Source organism: Aquarana catesbeiana, linkage group LG07 (assembly GCF_042186555.1).
Source record: "Aquarana catesbeiana isolate 2022-GZ linkage group LG07, ASM4218655v1, whole genome shotgun sequence".
In the NCBI taxonomy this organism is placed as follows: Eukaryota; Metazoa; Chordata; class Amphibia; order Anura; family Ranidae; genus Aquarana; species Aquarana catesbeiana.
Genome location: NC_133330.1, coordinates 289,699,619 through 289,723,332, shown reverse-complemented (window position 1 = coordinate 289,723,332; position 23,714 = coordinate 289,699,619).

Genomic DNA, 23,714 nt, shown 5'->3' with positions numbered 1-23,714 from the left:
CTTAACGACCCTCCCCAAACAATATAGTTACATAGTTACATAGTAGGTGAGGTTGAAAAAATACACAAGTCCATCAAGTCCAACCTATGTGTGTGATTATATGTCAGTATTACATTGTATATACCTGCATGTTGTGTTCGTTCAGGTGCTTATCTAATAGTTTTTTGAAACTATCGATGCTCCCCGCTGAAACCACCGCCTGTGGAAAGGAATTCCACATCCTTGCTGCTCTTACAGTAAAGAACCTTCTACGCAGTTTAAGGTTAAATCTCATTTCTTCACATTTTAATGAGTGGCCATGTGTCTTATTAAGCTCCCTTCCGCAGAAAAGTTTTGTCCCTATTGTGGGGTCACCAGTGTGGTATTTGTAGATTGAAATCATATCCCCTCTCAAGCGTCTCTTCTCCAGAGAGAATAAGTTCAGTGCTTGCAACCTTTCTTCATAACTAATAGCCTCCAGTCCCTTTATTAGCTTTGTTGCCTGTCTCTGTACTCTCTCTATTTCCAGTTAGGGATGAGCTTCGAGTTCGAGTCGAACTCATGTTCGTCTCGAACATCGGCTGTTCGCAAGTTCGCCGAACAGCGAACAATTTGGGGTGTTCGCGGCAAATTCGAATGCCATGGAACACCCTTTAAAAGTCTATGGGAGAAATCAAAAGTGCTAATTGTAAAGGCTTATATGCAAGTTATTGTCATAAAAAGTGTTTGGGGACCTGGGTCCTGCCCCAGGGGACATGGATCAATGCAAAAAAAAAGTTTTAAAAACGGCCGTTTTTTCAGGAGCAGTGATTTTAATGATGTTTAAAGTCAAACAATAAAAGTGTAATATCCCTTTAAATTTCGTAGCTGGGGGGTATTTATAGTATGCCTGTAAAGGGACGCATGTTTCCCGTGTTTAGAACAGTCTGACAGCAAAATGACATTTCAAAGGAAAAAAAGTCATTTAAAACTAGCGGCTATTGCATTGCCGGTCCGTCAATACACAAAGAAGTTCATTGATAAAAACGGCATGGGAATTCCCCACAGGGGAACCCCGAACCAAAATAAAAAATAAAAAAAATGACGTGGGTGGGGGTCCCCTAAATTCCATACCAGGCCCTTCAGGTCTGGTATGGATATTAAGGGGAACCCCGGCCAAAATTTAAAAAAAAAAATGACGTGGGGGTTCCCCCTAAATTCCATACCAGGCCCTTCAGGTCTGGTATGGATATTAAGGGGAACCCCGGCCAAAATTTTTAAAAAAATAAATGACGTGGGGGGTCCCCCTAAATTCCATACCAGACCCTTCAGGTCTGGTAGGGATATTAAGGGGAACCCTGCACCAAAATAAAAAAAAAAAACGGCATGGGGTCCCCCCAAAAATCCATACCAGACCCTTATCCGAGCACGCAACCTGGCAGGCTGCAGGAAAAGAGGGGGGGAAGAGAGAGTGCCCCCCCCCTCCTGAACCGTACCAGGCCACATGCCCTCAACATTGGGGGGGGGTGCTTTGGGGTAGCCTGGCCGGTGGTTGTTGGGGTCTGCGGGTGGGGGGCTTATCGGAACCTGGAAGCCCCCTTTAACAAGGGGACCCCCAGATCCCGGCCCTCCCCCCTGTGTGAAATGGTAAGGGGGTACTTACCATTTCACTAAAAAACAGTCAGAAATGTTAAAAATGACAAGAGACAGTTTTTGACAATTCCTTTATTTAAATGCTTCTTCTTTCTTCTATCTTTCTTCATCTTCTTCTGGTCCTTCTGGTTCTTCTGGTTCTTCCTCCGGTGTTCTCGTCCAGCATCTCCTCCGCGGTGTCTTCTTCCCTTCTTCTCCTCGGGCCGCTCCGCATCCATGATGGCATGTATGCAAGCTCCTGGAGGGGATGATAAAAGACTATATACAAGATTTTAGTGAAGAAAACGGTATCATTAGCAGTAATCAGCATGGATTCATGAAGAATCATTCTTGCCAAACCAAACTATTAACCTTCTATGAGGAGGTGAGCTGCCATCTGGATAAAGGAAGGCCCATAGACGTGGTGTATCTGGATTTTGCAAAAGCATTTGACACAGTTCCCCATAAACGTTTACTGTACAAAGTAAGTGTCAGAAACCATGAATCAGACCGAGACAGAAGTGCAGTAAAAATCACACAAGTTTAATAATAATAGTAAAAGGTAAACAGAGCAAACGTAGTCAAACATAGCCAGAGTTCGGTAACCGGAACGGATAATCAGACAAGCCAGGACATCAGGGAGCCAGGGATCAGCGTACTTCAGGACAAGCCAGGAAATCGGGAAACCGGAGAATCAGCATAGTGGAAACAGCAAGCAGGATTAGGAACCAGAAGGGACGTTGGCCAAGCAAGTCTTCCACAGGTACACAGGAGAGAGTCTCTGATATGTTAACCAGGCAAAGGCAGAGAGGATCTGGACTGAACAGCTTAAGTAGCCAGCAGGACTGACGAGCAGGATATCATCACCAAGTAAGTCACTGTGGAAAGGTTAGAACTGGCAATTAACCGACAGCTGAGCAGCCTGCTCTGAGAAGGAAGGGCTGAGCCCAGCCCCGACAGTAAGGTCCGTTGGCATGGACCATAGGGTGAGTAGATTGAAAACTGGCTACAAGGGCAAGTTCAGAGGGTAGTGATAAATGGGGAGTACTTGGAATGGTCAGGGGTGGGTAGTGGGGTCCCCCAGGGTTCTGTGCTGGGACCAATCATATTTAATTTGTTCATAAACAACCTGGAGGATGGGATAAACAGTTCAATCTCTGTATTTGCGGACAATACTAAGCTAACCAGGGCAATATATTCTCCGCAGGATGTGGAAACCTTGCAAGAAGATCTGAACAAATGAATGGGGTGGGCAACTACATGAAAAAATGAGGTTTAATGTGGAAAAATGTAAAACAATGCATTTGGGTGGAAAAAATATGCATTCAATCTACTCACTGGGGGGAGAACCTCTGGGGGAATCTAGGATGGAAAAGGACATGGGGGTCCTAGTATAGGACAGGCTCAGCAATGGCATGCAATGCCAAGCTGCTGCTAACAAAGCCAGCAAATGGCATTAAAGCGGAGTTCCACCCAAAAATGGAACTTCCGCTTTAAGTGACGGTGACCCCCGACAAATCACATTTGGCATGTCATTTTTTGTGGGGTGGAGTGGATACCCTCTTTTTAGACATCCAGCACCCACTTCCTCCCGGGACTCCGCAGCGCCGGAAGGAAGTTCACCTCTCCCCCCTCCCTCCCTGCAATTTTCTGGAAAACATCACAGGTCCCAGAGATTGCCATGCATGGGAATTCCCCACAGGGGAACCCCGAACCAAAATTAAAATAAAAAAAATGATGTGGGGGTCCCCTTAAATTCCATACCAGACCCTTCAGGTCTGGTATGGATTTTAAGGGGAACCCCGCGCCAAAATTAAAAAAAAAAAAACGGCTTGCTATTAGCTATTTGTCCTTTGGTACCAGCCTGTTTTATCTCTATTGTGATCACTTTTAACTATTGCTGCTGCTGTCCGGATTTGTATTTTGTTTGGTTTGTAATAAACCTGTTTTTATGGATTCAAGCACTATGTGGGGTCTTCTCATCCTTTTGCACGTTTCCACGTTTGCTGAGTCTAAGCCATACCCTCTGGTCATCTATCTGCCGGGAAGGTGACTACATATATATCCTGAACATCAGAAATTCCTAGGTCGCCTATGGTCGTCAGAAAGGAACCAGTTGAACCGGTCGCATACGCCTCTCCGCAAGCATCTACCTGGATTGGTTGATCCACAAGTCTGAATGACACCTAGCCATACGACAAACGTGTCCACCCTCTCCGGTAAGCGTATTTGCTCCTTCTATTTTCACTTGTGGATGCCTAGTACAGGAAGATCACCTCTGCGATTCACCTATATTATTTATTCTTCTCTTTTGACATCGAAGAACACATGTTGTTTAAATTGATGGACATTCATGCGATTATGAACTATATTGTTTCCCTTTGAAGCTCACTCCTCCTTCTTATTTTCACATATGGTTTCCATACCATCATGCTGAAAGTTTGATTGCCATATATATGCATTGTATTGTGTATTTATATTCTTTATTTTTAACGCTGCATTTTTATACATATTCAAGTTCCCTAAGGACACTCGGGTGCAAGCCATCTGGTCCCGGTGACTTATTAATGTTACGTTTTCCAATTCTATCTCTAATTCTGTCCTCTGTTGGCCATGAGGGTGCTTTCTGTGATGTGTCATGATGATAAACACTGCAGCTTTGGTTACTGAAGCCCCCCAATTCTCTCGTGAAGACTGAGGAGAAGAATAAATTCAATACCTTGTATTTTTTGAAGGCCTTCTCCTTTGCTTTTATACGCATTTTTTACATTGGGGTTAAGCCATCCAGGATTTTTGTTTGCTCTTTTAAATTTATTTCCCAATGGGATGCACTGGCTCATGCCCTTATTTAATATGCTCTTAAAGCAAACCCATCTCTCCTCCGTGTTTTTTGTTCCTAAGATTCTATCCCAATTTATATATTCTAGCAAGGTTTGCAGTTTAGGGAAGTTGGCTTTTTTGAAATTCAGTGTCTTTGTATTCCTCTTATGTTTCCTATTTGTGTGATTTATACTGAAGCTAATTGACCTGTGATCGCTGTTTCCTAAATTGCCCCTTATTTCCACATCCGTGATCAGGTCTGTGTTGTTGGTAATCAGAATGTCTAGTAACGCTTTGTTTCTAGTTGGTGCGTCTACCATCTGACCCATTAAATTGTCCTGCAAGACATTTAGGAACTGGCGAGCTTTAGACGAATGTGTGGTTCCTTCCGCCCACTCTATGTTTAGATAATTAAAATCCCCCATTATGATGATACTTCTCATCCTTGCTGCTAATCCAGATTGTGATAGGAGGTCCGTCTCCCCCTCCTCCCTCAGGTTAGGGGGCCTATAGCATACTCCCAGTATTAAATTCCCCTTAGTTTCATCACTTTGGAGCTCTACCCATAAGGATTCCATCTCCTCCCTAGCTCTCTTAGTGATGTCATCTCTCACATTCACTTGTACATTATTCTTGAGATACAGGCATATCCCTCCCCCTTTTTTACCCCCTCAATCCCTGTGATAAAGGGAATACTCTTGAATTGTTACGAGCCAATCATGAGAGCTGTTGAACCAAGTCTCAAATTCCCACAAAATCGAAATCCTCTTTGTACAACAGTATCTCTAGTTCTCCCATCTTGTCTGCCAGGCTCCTGACATTGGTGAACATTAGCTATGACTAAGCACTCCTTGTAGTGCGAAACGCGTTAGCTTCGTTCCACTTTGCTGTGATCTGTATTTTGGATGATACCTCATTGAATAAAGGCAAATATCTTTGGAGTGCAGCTGTCTAGAATTTCGGCCATCTTCACTTCCAGCAGATCTGCACCCTCCTCATTTAGGTGCAGTCCGTCCCTTCTATAGAACTGGTGACCGACTGAGAAGTTGGTCCAGTTACATAGTTGCATAGTTACATAGTAGGTGAGGTTGAAAAAAGTCCATCAAGTCCAAACTATGTGTGTGATTATATGTCAGTATTACATTGTATATACTGTATGTTGCGGTCATTCAGGTGCTTATCTAACAGTTTTTTTAAACTATTGATGCTCCCTGCTGAGGCCACCGCCTGTGGAAGGGAATTCCACATCTTTGCCGCTCTTACAGTAAAGAACCCTCTACGTAGTTTAAGGTTAAACCTCTTTTCTTCTAATTTTAATGAGTGGCCACATGTCTTGTTAAACTCCCTTCTGCATAAAAGTTTAATTTATATTGTGGGGTCACGACATGCACTGGCAGACCACGTGCACTCGCAGCACTGTTGTACTCACTGCCCACGAGCACTCACAATACACAGGTACACACAATACACAGGTACTAACGATCCACACACAATACTCAGACAACAGTCAGGTGTATGAAGACTTGTTCAACTTTAAAATACATTACAACAAATCGGAGATCCTCAACATCTCCATCCTCACAGGTACAATAACGCTACTAAAGAGAGATTTGTTTGACTCAAAACTGGTTCCAAAATTTTGGAACTTTGCTCACGTCTGATTCTATCAAACTGTATTTAAGATCTGAAAGGACTGTTTATGATTGCACGCCCTGCGGTGTTTTTAACCCCTTCCCACCAAGTGTACGCAGATATGCGGCCTCGGCTTTAGGGGGTTATACCAGGATGATGCCCGCAGCTGCAGGCATTATCCCGGTACTGTTTTTTATAGCGGGCGGCCGGCTTTCCAAGGATAGCAACTGATGCAGCTAAAAGCCACTCAATTGTTATCCCGGAGGAGCGGGAGGGGACATCCCCCCTCCCGCCACCTTCCGCCGCTCTTACCGGGCTTCCTGTCCCAATGGCGTCAGTTTTTTAAAAATATACAGTATTCAGAATCGCCGTTTTCGGCGATCTGAATACTTTGAAGTGCAAAGGAGGGATCGGGGGTCTTTTAGACCCCCGATCCCTCCATAAAGAGTACCTGTCACCACCTATTACTGTCATAAAGGATGTTTACATTCCTTGTGACAGCAATAAAAGTGATCAAAAATGTTCTTTTAAAAAACATAATGTAAAAAAATAAAAATAAATAAAATAAAAAAAAAATATTTTTTTTTTTAAAGCGCCCCCATCCCCGCAAGCTCGCGCAGCAAAGAAAACGCGTACGGAAGTCGCGCCCACATATGTAAACGGTGTTCAAATCACACATGTGAGGTATCACTGTGATCGTCAGAGTGAGAGCAATAATTCTAGCACTAGACCTCCTCTGTAACTCTAACCTGGTAACCGTTATTTTTTTTAAAAATGTCGCCTATGGAGATTTTTAGGTACCGTAGTTTGTAGACATTCCACGAGTGTGCGCAATTTTAAAGTGTGACATGTTTGGTGTCTATTTACTTGGCGTAACATCATCTTTCACATTATACAAAAAAATTGGGCTAACTTTACTGTTTCGTTTTTTAAAATTCATGAAAGTGTCTTTTTCCCCAAAAAGTTGCGTTTAAAAGACCGCTGTCCAAATACCGTGTGACATAAAATATTGCAACAATCGCCATTTTATTCTCTAGATTCTCTGCTAAAAAAAAATACATAATGTTTGGGGGTTCTAAGTAGTTTTCTAGCAAAAAATACAGATTTTAACTTGTAAACACCAAATGTCAGAAATAGGCTTATGCCACGTACACACGACCGGTTTTGCCGTCAGAATAAACTCCGAAGGTTTCTCCAATGGAACTCCAACGGAATTCCATTCAAGCAGTCTTGCTTACACACGTCAACCTAAAGTCCGACCAAAGTCAGCTCATCCAGAATGCGGTGACGCACAACGCTTACGACGGGACTAGAAAAAGGAAGTTCAATAGCCATTAGCCAATAGCTTCCGTCTCGTACTTGCTTCAGAGCATGCATTGTTTTTGGTCCGTTGGAACAGCATACAGACGATTGGTTTTCCCGATAGGAATTGGTTCCGTCGGAAATATTTAGAACATGTTCCATTTCTAGGTCCGTCAGAATTTTTGAAAAAATAAGTCAGATGAGGCCTACACACGATCGGAATAGATGATGAAAAGCTTCCGTCTGACTTTTTCTGTTGGACATTCCGCTCGTGTGTACGTGGATTAAGAGCCGGTTCACACCCCAAGGAGAGATATTTTTAGATGTGAGAAGAAGCCCAGCTGTGGGGAAAAAATGAGGCGGTATCAAATAGAAGCAGTTTTGGTGGAAGAAGAAAAAAAAGAGATGGAGGGCAGGAAGAAAATTTCAAAAGAAGAAGGCACAGTTAGGGGGAGGGGATTTACAGTGCATCCGGAAAGTATTCACATTTTGTTATGTTACAGCCTTATTCCAAAATGTATTATGTAAGGATATCATTGACTTCACAGTCTCCATGTTGATTATGCAGCTTCCATTTATCTTTACTAAGAACAGATAATTTTTCATCAGTAGGACTTTTTAAGTTAAACTGCTGACCACGTCTTGTCTATTTGGCTAATAGATAACTTGCAGAAGGCACCTGAACATCCTGACCAGAGAGCAAAAAGTAGATAATAGATAGTAAATAGTAGATATAATCATGTGTGATGAATCATTAAGGTCTCAGTGACATTGAGTTGTATCTTTGTGATTGGTTCAACTGTGACGCCTTAAGAACGCCTTAAGGATGATGTTCTGTAATTCTACTATATATATGCTGTACAAATCTGAATAAAATCTGAGCTAGAGCATCATACACTGTCTCCTGTGATGTTTTGCTCCCGTGTGCACTCGAAGGGTCTGATAACATGGTGATTATCCTAAAACCTTCATAATAGGACAAACTAAGAAGACCACACAAGAACTCTAAGCACAAGGGTAGAAAGGTGCCCTAACAAACTTTGGTGTCAGAAGTGGGATCTCGCAGCAGTAGTCAGTGGAGTTGGTAAAGTATATTTTTTCTTTTCCTTTCAGCTGTCTCGCTGCTGGGAGATAGGACCTTGTTTGCTTATGAGTAAAAAATCTTGTAGTGTGGCAGGTTGCTTTGCTTTGGTAGCAAACACAATTTTCTGCTGTTGTAGCAGGTGTGTGCTTTGGTAGCATTTCTGTGGTTATTTTTGAGGCCTCTGGTTTTCTTTGAGAAAACCAGACATTGTTGCAAATTTTTGTTCATTTTAATTTTTTTCTTTCTCATTTTTATTTTTGCCTAGGATTTTTTTTTCTTTAAATATCACCCTGTTATCTACCTTTAAATGTTGTTTGTCTGGGTTGTTTGTTAAATGTGTACTTCATGATTTAAGGTGATTTAGTTTATGTACTTTTCTACAAACTGCTATGACGTTATAAGTGTTATGTAATGTACATGGAGGGAGTATACATGACTGCATGCTTATCTGGTTGAAATAAGATAAGGCACCTCAGCTTGTCGCAACGCCCAGCAGGTTAAAAAGGGTGGTTCAGCTTGGGAATACACCCCTACAGGCTTTCTGAATACGAAAGTTTACTGTGAAGGTGTGCTGGGTGCAGTAGTGCGATAAAAAAAGAGAAAGGATTAGACTGCCTTCTGTGTGTTATATTTACACTTTAACTTTAAACACTTTTGTGTTTCAAATTGTAGAGTTGGTTAAATAATATCTGCATAGTGGGTAAATTATTTGCTAAATGGAGTAAGGATTTCTAAAACAAAGATTAAGTATAAGACACATACAGATGTACCAAAGTCCGCAGGTAAGAGGTCCAGTGGAGTAGTCACCCCTAAAGCCCTGGAAAATGAAACACCGAAAGAGTTTGTAGAGACATATTCGGGGTCTTTCCACATAGAACCTTTTTTGACCAATTTATTAGAATGGTCCCAGAATAAATTCGGTTTTGAACCATTCCCCAGAAAAGGTTCATTTTCCCCTTGCCACATGGACATGGTCAGAGGGTTATGTTTGGGTGATAAGGAAGCATTCCCATATTACTCAAGGGATCCTGAATGGGATATGAAATATATGGGTAAGTGTGCCAAGACATGGATTAAATTAGCTCCCTATTACAAGCTAGTCAATAATGATGGTAGTAAGAAAGCTATAGTAGCTATGACTGAAGGCTATAAGGAAGTCCGGATAACCAATCTCAGGAAGCAAGCGAAGCAGAGAGGGTTATGGCACATAGATGGGGCAAATAAAAGAAAGCTAACACAAATGTTAGGGATGGATGACTTCCAGCAAAGCATAGATGGGTATTATGGAGAATACTCTAATGAAGAGCTTAGGAAAATGGGGAAAACGGAGAAAGTTAAAACTAGGATCTCATCTTACTAGGCAACAGTTGATTACTCAATTGTGGAAGGATGATGGTTTACAAGAGCCAGGGACAATGCCATGGGGACATGTGATTGCCGTGAATGTGTATTTCCAAAACCACCAACACCTCCACCCCCATACATGCCATTATATCCTAACCTAACTGAAGCCAAGCACAGTAATGATGATGACAGTGTTTGTCTTTATGTAGCTTCATTACGAAGTGCACAAAATGCAGCAAGAGATATGGCTAGTGATAGTGATGAGGAAGGCAAGGAAACACTTGGTGTAGCCTCTCCTTCTATGCCTATATCAACTGCCCACGTATCTGCTAGTGTAACTGCAGCCCCTGTAGTAGCTACAGCTGCTTCTGCATCTGCAGCAGATGCACCCATGGAACCCTCTGCATCTTCTCAGATAGTAGAGCAAGGAATAAAAGTAGCAGAAGATATAAAAGGAAAAACGGGAACACAAACTGAGAAATTAAAGCAGGAAGAAATGAGAAAACTGTAACAGATAGATACTGACATTTTTTCCATTGTGCAAGCAAGCCCCATTTATGACTGTAGGAGAGCAGATCATCATTAAGCCCCTAGACCCTCAAACTTTGAATAGTATACTATCTGGTTGCCCATCTCCTCAGAAGCATCCCCAAGCCGCAGTAAACTACCGGTATTTAAGGAGAACAACTAAAGGGTTAAATTGTACCGGAGAAGGGAGTCATGGGATATGATGAGCAAACTGAATTTGACTGGAAAGAGATACCCCAATTGAATGAGTTAGAAAAGGTTTACAGCACAGGAACATATCCTTTCAGAAAACAAGAAGACATTAATACTATGTGGAACAAGGTTTTAGAGCTGTGGTTACAAAGACATGGAGATAAAAAGAATATGGGCCCTGTAGTAGTTTGTAAACAAAATCCTAAGGAAGAAGTCAGTGTTTTTCTGAAGAGATTCAGGAAGGTATGGACAGAGTGGACAGAGGAGGCCGGCCTAGGTAAAAGCAATGATCTTGCATTGGTTTATGTTCAGACCTTAATGAATGCTTTTTGTCCTGAGATCGCACGAACAATCAAACAAATGATTGACAGCTGGCACACTCAAACACCTAAAGAATTAGAAGATAAGATAATAATAAAAGAAGCTGCAGGATGTTTTGATTATGGAAAACCAGCAATACAGGCATATCAGCAAAGAGTAAGTAGGGATAATAGAGATAGGAGGGAAGCTTCCCCTGCAGGGTGGTATTGATGAGCAGAGAAGGAATTGTTGTTTTGAATGTGGACAAATTGGTCATTGGAAAAGGGATTGTCCAAATAAAAGGCAGAAACATATGCCCAACTTTCAGCAGGACACGAGGCAAATATTCCCAAGAGCAGTATGTTATCCCATTGATTGGCAGAACAGGAAAAAAAACCCAATAGGACAGCCTAGAAGTAAACTCCCTCACCTCAGAATTTACCCAACTTCCCCCTTCATGGACAGAGCTGCCTTTATGATCTTTTATAATACAGGGCACAGCAACTGATCTCTTGATAGATTCAGGAGCTAGTAAAAGTTCATTGAGTGCTTATTCTTATGAAGGGCCACGGAAAAAAGGTGAGACTTCAATAGGCATTACTGGAGTTCAGACACGGTGCGGATGCACACCATCCTTGACTGTTGTTACACTAGACATTACTGGGAGAGTTTTCTTTCATAATAATATCAGGCTGTCCTGTTAACTTGTTAGGCGAGATTTACTTGGTGTTTTTCAGATTAGCATCCAATTTTCTCCACAAGGGTGAGTCAACGTCACTTCACCTACGGTGTATATTGTACCTCCAACTAACATACCAGAACATGTCACTTCTCAGTTGTTCCAAGACTTATGCCGTGTACACACGGTCGGACTTTCCAGCATACTTGGTCTGGCGGACCAGAGTCCGCCGAACAATCCGACCGTATGTAGGCTCCAGCGGACTTTTCCGGCTGACTTTTTCCCAAAAGCCCGCCGGACCTAGATTTGAAACAAGTTTTAAATCTTTCCGCCGGACTCAGTTTCTGGCGGAAAGTCCGCTCGTCTGTGTGCTGGTCCAATGGAGAGCCCGCTCGTGTGTATGCTGGTTCAACGGACCAGATACGACGCGAGGGCAGGGTATTGCATTTCGCTCTCGCTGCAATAGGAAAAACAAATTTTCCTATTGCGGCAAGTGCGGGGCATACCAGGCCCTTAGGTCTGGTATGGATTATAAAGGGAAGCCCCTACGCCGAAAAAACGGCACGGGGTCCCCCCTAAAATCCATACCAGACCCCGATCCGAGCACACAGCCCGGCCGGTCAGGAAAGGGGGTGGCAAGAGAGCGGCCTGAAGACAGCGGAGGAGCCAGCCGAAGAACTGGAACACCGGGAGAAGAGGAACCGGAGGGACCCCCGAAGCCGGAAGAACCCTAAGGGCCTGGTATGACCCGCGACGGGGCTCGCAAGGTGTCAATCTCGCCGATAAAAGCGGCAAGATTGACTTCCTTTTCTAGTCCCGTCGCACCTGAGTCACGTTCAAAATGAATGGACTTGTCCATGTGTGGGCAAGTCCGTTCATTCTGAAAGTCCGCCGTAACTCAGGCGAAAGTCCGTCGGAAAGACGGGCGGACTTAGCCCGCCGGAAAGTCTGGTCGTGTGTGGGCAAGTCCGTCTGTTTTAAAGTCCGGCGCACCTGGCGAACAAAGTCCGTCAGAAAGTGTGCCGGACCAAGTATGCCAGAAAGTCCGATCGTGTGTATGCGGCATAAGAGACTGAATTAAAGGAAGTACCTCTACACTTCTGGACAGACCACCCCACTGATGTAGGATTCATAGATCGTACACCTTACAGGGCAACACTCAAACCCAACACATCTCCAATCTATGTAAAACAATATCCTCTCAGTAAAGAAAAGGAACAAGGAATTATACCTGTTATAGTGGACTTACTCCAGAGTGGTGTTGTTAAACCCACTGTTTCTCCTTACAACACACGTATATATCCAATACCCAAACCAAAGGGAGGTTACAGGTTCACACAGGATCTCAGAGCCATTAATAACCTGATACAGCCCATTGCACCAGTGGTACCTGATGTTAACTCGTTGTTAACATCTATACCAACAGATACTGAATATTTTACAGTTATTGACCTGTTGAATGCTTATTTTTCAATCCCAATTAATGAGGAGACACAACCACTGTTGGCAATCCAAATGACCTGGGTCTGGCTTCCGCAAGGATTTGTGGACTCCCCTGCAGTATACTCTCGAGTAGCTCAGGAGACCCTGAGGTCTTGGACTCCCAGTTGCAGCTCCACTCTCCTGCAGTATGTAGATGATCTCCTTCTTATCAGTGCCGATCAAAAGGGATGCCAAACAGACTCTATCTCTCTAATGAAACACCTTGCTGAAGCAGGACACAGAGCCTCCAAAGGCAAACTTCAATACTGCCATAAAAGTGTGAAATACTTGGGATTCCTCCTCTCCCATGGGCAAAGCTCTCTCCAGACAGGGTAAAAGCCATTACTACCCTGCCCAAACCATCCACAAAAGCTGCAATGATGACTTTTCTTGGCATGATTGCCTATTGCAGGCAATGGATACCAGACTGTTCTCAATATGATTCCATTCTCCGGGCAGCCACCACCCAGGAACAACCAGTAAAGTTACAATGGACTAATGATATGCACAAATCATATAAGACTCTAAGGAATCTTCTTGTTGCATCACCAAGTCTTGGCATCCCTAACTACAACAAGTATTTTCATTTGTACTGTAGAGAGGGGGGAGTGGTAATGGCGGCAGTCCTGGCCCAGGAACATGGTAGCTCTATGAGACCAACTGCTTTTCTCTCCAGAGTGCTGCCAATACCTGTACAAGGTAAGCCAACATGCTTGAGAGCAGTGGCTGCATGTGCAATTGCAGTAGACAGTGCTCAAACTCTTACCCTTTCACATCATACTGTCCTCCATACAACACATCAAGTTACATAATTAGTCAGGTTGAAAAAAGACACAAGTCCATCCAGTTCAACCTTAAAAAAAAAAAATGAATAAAATCAAAAATATCGTACAAGCCAATATACCCAATTTTATACCCTCAGTTGATCCAGAGGAAGGCAAAAAACCCCAGCAGAGCATGCTCCAATTTGCTACAGCAGGGGAAAAAATTCCTTCCTGATCCCCCAAGAGGCAATCGGATTTTCCCTGGATCAGCTTTACCTATAAATGTTAGTACCCAGTTATATTATGTACATTTAGGAAAGTATCCAGGCCTTTCTTAAAGCAATCTACTGAGCTGGCCAGAACCACCTCTGGCGGGAGTCTATTCCACATTTTCACAGCTCTTACTGTGAAGAAACCTTTGTGTATTTGGAGATACAATTTCTTTTCCTCTAAACGTAAAGAGTGCCCCCGTGTCCTCTGGTTTGACCATTAAGATAGTAACTCAACACCAAGTTCACTATATGGACCCCTTATATATTTGAACATGTTGATCATATCCCCCCTTATTCTCCTCTTCTCAAAAGTGAATAAATTCAGTTCCTCTAATCTTTCCTCATAGCTGAGCTCCTCCATGCCTCTTATCAGTTTGGTTTCCCTTCTCTGCACTTTCTCCAGTTCCCCGATATCCTTTTTGAGAACTGGTGCCCAAAAATGAACTGCATATTCCAGATGAGGTCTTACTAATGATTTGAACAGGGGCAAAATGATATCTTTCTCTGGAGTCCATACCTCTCTTAATACAAGAAAGGACTTTGCTCGCTTTGGCATTGCATGCTATTATTGAGCTTATGATCTACCAAAACCCCCAGATCCTTTTCCTCCATGGATTCCCCCAGTTGTACTCCCCCTAGCATGTATGATGCATGCATATTCTTAGCCCTCAAGTGCATAACTTTACATTTCTCAACATTAAACCTAATCTGCCACATAGTCGCCCAATAAGACAGTGCATTGAGGTCGGTTTGTAAATTGGAGACATCCTGTAAGGACGTTATTCCACTGCATAGCTTGGTGTCATCTGAAATGTTACTTTCGATCCCAGACCCAATATCATTTATAAAGCTGTGCAAAAGTAAGGGTCCCAGCACTGAACCTTGGGGTACACCACTGATAACCTTAGACCATTCAGAGTAAGAATCATTAACCACTACTCTCTGAATTCTGTATTTTAGCCAGTTTTCTATCTATTTACAAACTGATATTTCCAAGCCTGTAGACTTTACCTTACACATGAGCTGCATGTGGGGAACTGTGTCGAACACTTTTGCAAAATCCAAGTATACCACATCCACTCCTCTGTCCAAGGTTTTACTTACCTCTTTATAAAAAGAAATCAGGTTTGTCTGACAACTTCTGTCTTTCATGAATCCATGCTGTCTGTTACTTAAAATGTTTTTTTCCAGCAAGAACTCGTCTATGTGGTCTTTTATTAAACGCTCCAGTATCTTCCCGACTATAGAAGTTAAACTAACAGGTCTATAGTTACTTGGTAAAGACTTTGATCCCTTTTTAAATATAGGCACCACACCAGTGGTACTATTGCCGTCATTAATGAGTCCTTAAAAATTAGATACAATGGCTTTGAAATTACAGAGCTCAATTCTTTTAGGATCCGTGGGTGGATGCCATCAGGTCCAAGTGCTTTATCCACCTTTATTCTGTCTAAATATTTCTGGACCATATCCCTTTTGAGCCATTGTGAATTATTCGGGGCTGTGTCACTACCACCCCCATTATGGACATGAGCTCCCCCATGCTCTTTTGTATACACAGAGCTGAAGAAAGTATTTAATAAATTTGCCTTCTCTTTGTCCCCAGTCACCCACTCTAGATTATTTTGTAAAGGGCCTACATGCTCAGACCTGGCCTTTTTACTATTAATATATTTGAAGAATTTTTGGGGGTTTGTCCTACTATCTTTTGCAATCTGTCGTTCGTTTTGAATTTTTGCATCCTTGATTTCCTTTTTACATATTCTGTTAAATTCTTTTTAACATTTAAACGACACTAGTGTTCCTTCATTTTTATATTTTTTAAAAGCTCTTTTCTTATTGTTTATAGCTTCTTTAACTTTGGCCATGAGCCACATAGGTTTTGTTTTTAGCCTTTTAAACTTATTGCCCATGGGAATATACTTTGCAGTGAAGTCCCAAACAGTCTTTTTGAAGAATTCCCATTTCTGTTCTGTGTTTATCAATGCAAATATTCCCTCCCAGTCTAAATCCTGGATAGCAGCCTCATCCTTGGAAAATTTGCTCTCTTGAAGTTAGGTGTTTTTATCTTTCCCGTATGTATTTCTTGTTTACAGGTAACATCAAATGAAATCATGTTACGATCACTGCTACCCAGGTGTTCCTTTATCTGGACATTAGTAATAAACTCTGCATGGTTTGAGATTACCAGGTCCAACAGAGCTTCATTCCTAGTTGGGGCCTCAATAAACTGGACCATAAAATTGTCCTGTAATAGGTTTATAAATTTTTGCCCTTTAACTGTCCCAGCAGTGCCATTACTCCAGTCAATTTCTGGGTAGTTAAAATCCCCCATTATTATCACTTTCCCAGCCCTTGCAGCCCTTTCCATCTGTGCAAGGAGTTGAGTCTCCACCTCCTCGTTAACATTGGGTGGTCTATAACAAACTCCAATAATTAATTTGAACTACGCCCATCTATATGCAGTTCCACCCATAATGCTTCAGACTCATCACACTCTCCATCAACCAGGTCCTCTTTCACACTTGCTTTGAGATCACTTCTCACATAGAGACAGACCCCACCACCTTTCCTTTTACCCTGTCTCTCCGAAAGAGTGCATAGCCAGGAATATTAATAGCCCAGTCATGTGAGGATTGAAGCCAAGTTTCAGCAATACCGATTACATCATAGCTCTCCTCATGCACCAGAGCTTCTAACTCACCTATTTTGCTTGGCAGACTTCTGGCATTGGTGTACAAACACTTTAATACATTATTACATTTTGCTCTGGTGTCATTTTTAGTAGTACAAATGGCACTATAGTTTCCAATGGCTGTTTGCAACATGGGACATTTCTTGTCACCTGCCATAACCCTCCCCCATCTATCCCCATTCCACCCTCCATTAATGTCTGACCCCTAACTGACCTGTCTGCCCGATGTAATTCTAGTTCACCCTCCCCCCTCAATCCTAGTTTAAATACTCCTCCAGCCTTCCCATAAACCTGCTGGGGGAGAGGTTCAAGTGATCAAGTGATACATGTGATACATGTGCTTAGAAATAACACCAAACACCACATGACTGCTCAGCGCAATTCTGGATATGAAGTGATTCTCACTTCTTCAGCAAATTTGGAGATAAAATATTCTCCCCCGAACTCAGGCCCACTTGCTTTCTTACATGCCATGATCACACATTCTGATGATAGCACACTCGAGAAACATGATTGTATGGACATAATACAGCAGAACACTACACCAAGACTTGACTTGTTAGAGACTCCCATACCTGGAGCAGAGGATGTTTTTGTAGATGGTTCCTCTACACGACCCAATGACAAGACTTTTCACACGGGTTATGCAATAGTACAGCTGCCTGACATTGTTATTGAAGCAGAATCACTACCCTACCCTTCTGCTCAAGCAGCTGAATTAGTTGCTCTGACTAGAGCCTGTCATTTATACAAAGACAAAGAGGTAAATATCTACACAGATTTCAAGTACGCATTCAGTGCAGTCCATGATTTCACAAAAATCTGGCAAAAGAGAGATTTTGTCACGGCTGATGGGAAAGGAATTTCTCACTCAGACCTTATTCAGGATCTTCTGTCAGCAATAATGCTCCCAGGAAAAGTTGCTGTAATGAAATGCCAAAGTCATAGCATAGGGACAGATAAAATTGCCCTGGGGAATAGATTAGCAGATCAAGTTGCTAAAGAAATCGCCACTAAACCAGTTTGCCCTTCGTATCTGCTCATGTCTAAATTTTTAATACCTTCTCTGGTAGAGGATACTGACCTTTCATACTTGCAAGCCTTAGCAACTCTGGAAGACATACAGTTCTGGTCAAGGAACGGGTTGTCCCAAGACCAATTTGGTCTGTGGTCCAACAAGGAGGGAGACATAGGTAAGTATGGCCTCCCAAGAGCTTCTGCTCCATTGTTCATCTCTCAATATTATGGTTTTGGACACAAGAGTAAAAAGAACACATCAATAGTCATTTCCAGGCATTTTGTATGCAGGGATCTATGGAATCTAGTTGATGAACAAGGAACAATGTACAAGGAAAAAGGTAGGAGCATTGGATCACTTACCAGCACCCCAAGGTCCAATGCAGGAATCATAGATTGATTTCACACACATGCCAGTAGCAAAGGGAGGTTATGAATACCTCTTGGTAATTGTGGATAAATTCTCAAAGTGGGTAGAAGGCATCCCCACTATGAGAGAAGGTGCTAAAACAGTTGCTAAAATCTTGTGTAAGGAATGGATTCCGAGGTATGGTTGCCTCTTGATCATAGACAGTGATAAAGGACCAGCATTCACTGCTGCAATGACCGCACATATTAGCAGACTTTTAGCTATTGACTGGACGTTCCACATACCATATCATCCACAAAGTTCAGGAATTGTAGAAAGAATGAATAGGATCATTAAAGATAATCTAAGAAAAGGAACAGGAGGAAGTTTCAAAAATTGGATAGAACATTTACCAGTTGTACTTGCAGAAATTAGAATGACCCCTAATAAAACCACAGGGTTATCCCCTTTTGAGATTCTCATGGGCAGACAATTTCCTATTCCTTGGGTTAGAGGTACACCTCAGCTACAGCAAGGAGATCTAGAGGTCATACAAGAGCATGTGGTCAGATAAATTGAAAAATTGAATTCAATCTATGGTGATGTATCTTTGTCCTTCCCACTTCCAGCAGGTAAGCCAACACATCCTTTTCAAACAGGCGACCAAGTTCTTGTCAAACAACTGCAGAAGCACGGTTCGCTGGATGCACCCTATGGTGAACCAACAACAGTGGCCGCAGTTACTAGAACAGTTGTTCTAACAGAGCAATCCCCAGTGTGGATACACGCTTCCAGGGTCAAGAATGCACCACTCACAGGACCAAGAAAAGATGATGAGCTCCAAGGAACCAAGAAGGGAACCACTCAAGGAGATACCATTGGCGGTGCTGATTAGACGTAGGGGAGTAACTGTCTGCACTATTGCTATTACTCTTGCTCTTGTTATCTACAGTATATGATTGCATGTGACATATATGATGAGTGTCCTTGGTCAGATAGATCACACTGCAACCAGCTCATAACTACCTCACACATTGGCAAAAGGAATACCGTATTTATCGGCGTATAACACGCACTTTTTTCCCCTTAAAATCAGGGGAAAGTCGCAGGTGCGTGTTATACGCCGATACCCTGCGATCATGAGCTGTCAAAATTTCAAAATCGCCGACCGCGATTTGAAAATGGCGCCGCCGGCGCCGAAATACACAGAGCCGGTCCTCGGCTCTTTCCGGCAGCTCTCGTTTACTTTCGGCTCCACTCGTAGTCCCGAGCGGAGCTATCCGAACCTACTCGGATAGCTCCGCTCAGGACTACAAGTGGAGCCGAAAGTAAACGAGAGCCGCCGGAAAGAGCTGAGGACTGGCTCGGTGTATTTAGGCGCCGGCGGCGCCATTTTCAAATCGCGGTCGGCGATTTTGAAGCACAGGGAGCAGGGACCGTTGATCGAAGGCTGCACTGGGGCAAGGCTGCACTGGGGAAGGCTGCACTGGGGAAGGCTGCACTGACAAGGCTGCACTGGGGAAGGCTGCACTGACAAGGCTGCACTGGGGAAGGCTGCACTGGGGAAGGCTGCACTGACAAGGCTGCACTGGGGAAGGCTGCACTGACATGGCTGCACTGACATGGCTGCACTGACAAGGCTGCACTGACAAGGCTGCACTGGGGAAGGCTGCACTGACAAGGCTGCACTGACATGGCTGCACTGGGGCAAGGCTGCACTGAGAAGGCTGCAATGATGGACATTTAAATGTAAGTTTTTTTCCCTTCAACTTCCCTCCTAAAAGTTTTTTTTTCCTTAAAATTCCCTCCTAAATTGGGGTGCGTGTTATACGCCGGTGCGTGTTATACGCCGATAAATACGGTATATAGAATAATGAATACCCTAGTCTGTTATGGAAAACTCATGTGAAAATTGCTAAGACAGCCATCAAGTCTAACTGTTGGGTAAGTTCCAGACCCCCTCTAGGTATTACAAATCCAGCCATGATCGATGTATTTATTCCCTATAACATAACCATAAATCAATCAGCACCCATAAATGCAAGTTTGAACGTTAGACTTGCACATCCCTATGATACTTTTTGGGAATCAGGGGTAGGAAAGAGATTTTCCAGCAAGGATGACTTTTTCTGTAAACAGTTAATGTCAGTGGTAAACATGGAAAACCTAGTTTTGGATATAGATTAGGATGGGAAAGGTGGGAGAATTGGAACAATCAGATGTCCCAAAGGCCATGTAATAGACATAGGGGATATAGATGTATCAGATCCCCACAGTATGGATAATTTAGTTGTATGTCAGGGAAAACATTGTAGTTCTGCAATAATGAACACTCATTTGTAATCAACTTTTTTTTTTTTCCTTAAAATTCCCTCCTAAATTGGGGTGCGTGTTATACGCCGGTGCGTGTTATACGCCGATAAATACGGTATATAGAATAATGAATACCCTAGTCTGTTATGGAAAACTCATGTGAAAATTGCTAAGACAGCCATCAAGTCTAACTGTTGGGTAAGTTCCAGACCCCCTCTAGGTATTACAAATCCAGCCATGATCGATGTATTTATTCCCTATAACATAACCATAAATCAATCAGCACCCATAAATGCAAGTTTGAACGTTAGACTTGCACATCCCTATGATACTTTTTGGGAATCAGGGGTAGGAAAGAGATTTTCCAGCAAGGATGACTTTTTCTGTAAACAGTTAATGTCAGTGGTAAACATGGAAAACCTAGTTTTGGATATAGATTAGGATGGGAAAGGTGGGAGAATTGGAACAATCAGATGTCCCAAAGGCCATGTAATAGACATAGGGGATATAGATGTATCAGATCCCCACAGTATGGATAATTTAGTTGTATGTCAGGGAAAACATTGTAGTTCTGCAATAATGAACACTCATTTGTAATCAACTTTTTTTTCTGGTTGATAAAATCATACAAAAGGCCAGAATTCCTAAGTGTTTCTCAGTAACCACACCTTTCTTCTGATTGTGTGGAGAACACGCCTATAAAATTGTTCCCGCTAACGTTTCTGGGGTGTGTACCCTGGTAACATTGGTACCCGCTGCCTATGTGTCAGATGATGATATAGGTGCTAGTTATCAGTTGAAAACTGTATGGGATAATAAAGAGAAACAAGAACTGTTTGATACTGGGGACATGGCCTGGTCCATGTTCCCATCCTTCACAGGGTGGGGAATTCTTCTAATGGAAAGATTAAATAATCTTTCAAATATAATGGACGAAATTTTGAATGAAACCACAAATGCTATTGACTTGTTAAATGAAGAACTAAGAGAATTAAGTAGATTAGCTTTGCAGGAGAAAATGGTTTTAGATTACTTACTAGCTTCAGGAGGAGGGTTTTGTCAGTTTATAGGAGATGAATGTTGCACTTGGATATCAGACTATGAAGACAAGATAGAAGAACACTTGCATAAAATAAAGGAATTACAGTACAAAGCTAGGAACATTGCAGACGAAGGGTGGAATCCATTTAAAGGAATAGGAGGTGTAGGAGAGTGGTTTAGTGGACTATTTCTTTGGATAAAGAAAGTTGGTGTTGTGATACTGATGTGTCTTTTGTTTGTTCTTTTTGCATATTTCATCTTCAAGATCCTGATCTGCATGGACAAAGGATACCATTACAGGATGAATCAATCATCAGGAACTGAATATGAGCTGCAACCGATAATGGCCTAATCATTACCAGGGGAATGGTGATGTTGCCCTCAAGATGCAGCATGATCTTGTGGTTAGTACCTTTGACTTATGATTTGCTTTGTGATTTATCCCTGTTCAGGGATAAAAGGAGGAATTGTAAGGATATGATTGACTTCACAGTCTCCATGTTGATTATGCAGCTTCCATTTATCTTTACTAAGAACAGATAATGATTCATCAGTAGGACTTTTTAAGTTAAACTCATAAACTGCTGACCGTGTCTTGTCTATTTGCCTAATAGATAACTTGCAGAAAGTACCTGAACATCCTGACCTGACCAGAGAGCAAATAGTAGATAGTAAATAGTAGATATGATCATGTGTGATGAATCATTAAGGTCTCAGTGACATTGAGTTGTATGATTGGTTCAACTATGATGCCTTAAGAACGCCTTAAGGATGATGTTCTGTAATTCTACTATATATGCTGTACAAATCTGAATACAATCCGAGCTAGAGCATCATACACTGTCTCCTGTGATGTTTTGCTCCCGTGTGCACTCAAAGGGTCTGATAACACGGTGATTATCCTAAAACCTTCATAACAGGACAAACTAAGAAGTCCACACAAGAACTCTAAGCACAAGGGTGGAACGATGCCCTAACAGATTAAATTCATTATTTTCCTCAAAATTCTACAAACAATACCCCATAATGACAACATGAAAGAAGTTTGTTTGAAATCTTTGCAAATTTATTAATAAAAAACGAAAAAAAAATCACATGCACATAAGTATTCACAGCCTTTGCCATGACACTCAAAATTGAGCTCAGGTGTATCCTTTTTCTAGTGATCATCCTTGAGATGCTTCTACAACTTGATTGGAGTCCACCTATGGTAAATTCAGTTGATTGGACATGATTTAGAAAGTCACACACCTGTCCCACAGGTAACAGTGCATGTCAGCACAAACCAAGCCAAGAAGTGCAAGGAAATGTCTGCAGACCTCGGAGACAGGACTGTATCGAGGCACAGAAGGGTACAGAAAAATTTCTGCAGCATTGATGGTTCCAATGAGGACAGTGGCCTCCATCATCCATAAATGGAAGAAGTTTGGAACCACCAGGACTCTTCCTCCAAACTGAGCGATCGGGGGAGAAGGGCCTTAATCAGGAAGGTGACCAATAACCCGATAGTCACTCTGACAGAGCTCCAGCATTTCTCTGTGGAGAGAGGAGAACCTTCCAGAGGGACAACCATCTCTGCAGCACTCCACCAATCAGGCCTGTATGGTAGAGTGGCCAGACGAAAGCCACTCCTCAGTGAAAAGCCCACCTGGAGTTTGCCAAAGTGCCCCTGAAGGACTCTCAGACCATGAGAAACAAAATTCTGTGGTCTGATGAAACAAAGATTGAACTCTTTGGCCTAAATGGCAAGCATCATGTCTGGAGGAAATCAGGCACCGCTCATGACCTGGCCAATACCATCCCTACAGTGAAGCATGGTGGTGGCAGCATCATGCTGTGGGGATGTTTTTTAGCAGCAGGAACTGAGAGACTAGTCAGGATCGAGGGAAAGATGAATGTAGCAATGTACAGAGACATCCTTGATGAAAACCTGCTCCAGAGCACTCTGAGCCACTTGGAGACGTGTTGTTTAAAAATATGCCCAAACAATTAAAATGTTATAGGCGGTTCATACAGTAGATGATCTGTTTATGATTTGGAAAGGGGATGAAGCCAGCTTGTCACTATTTTTGAAAAAGCTTGATGAGAATCATAAAAACATTGTGTTGTCATGGAAAATGGATTGCAAATGTATTGTGTTTTTAAATTTGGATATTTTTATAGATAGTGGAAAATTTATTACAAAAACTAATTTTAAGCCTACTGATCATAACAGCTACATTTCACTTAATAGTTGTCATCATATGTCATGGCTATTTACTTCCCCAGAGAGCAATTTATCCACCTACGTCAGAATTGTACTAGAAAAAG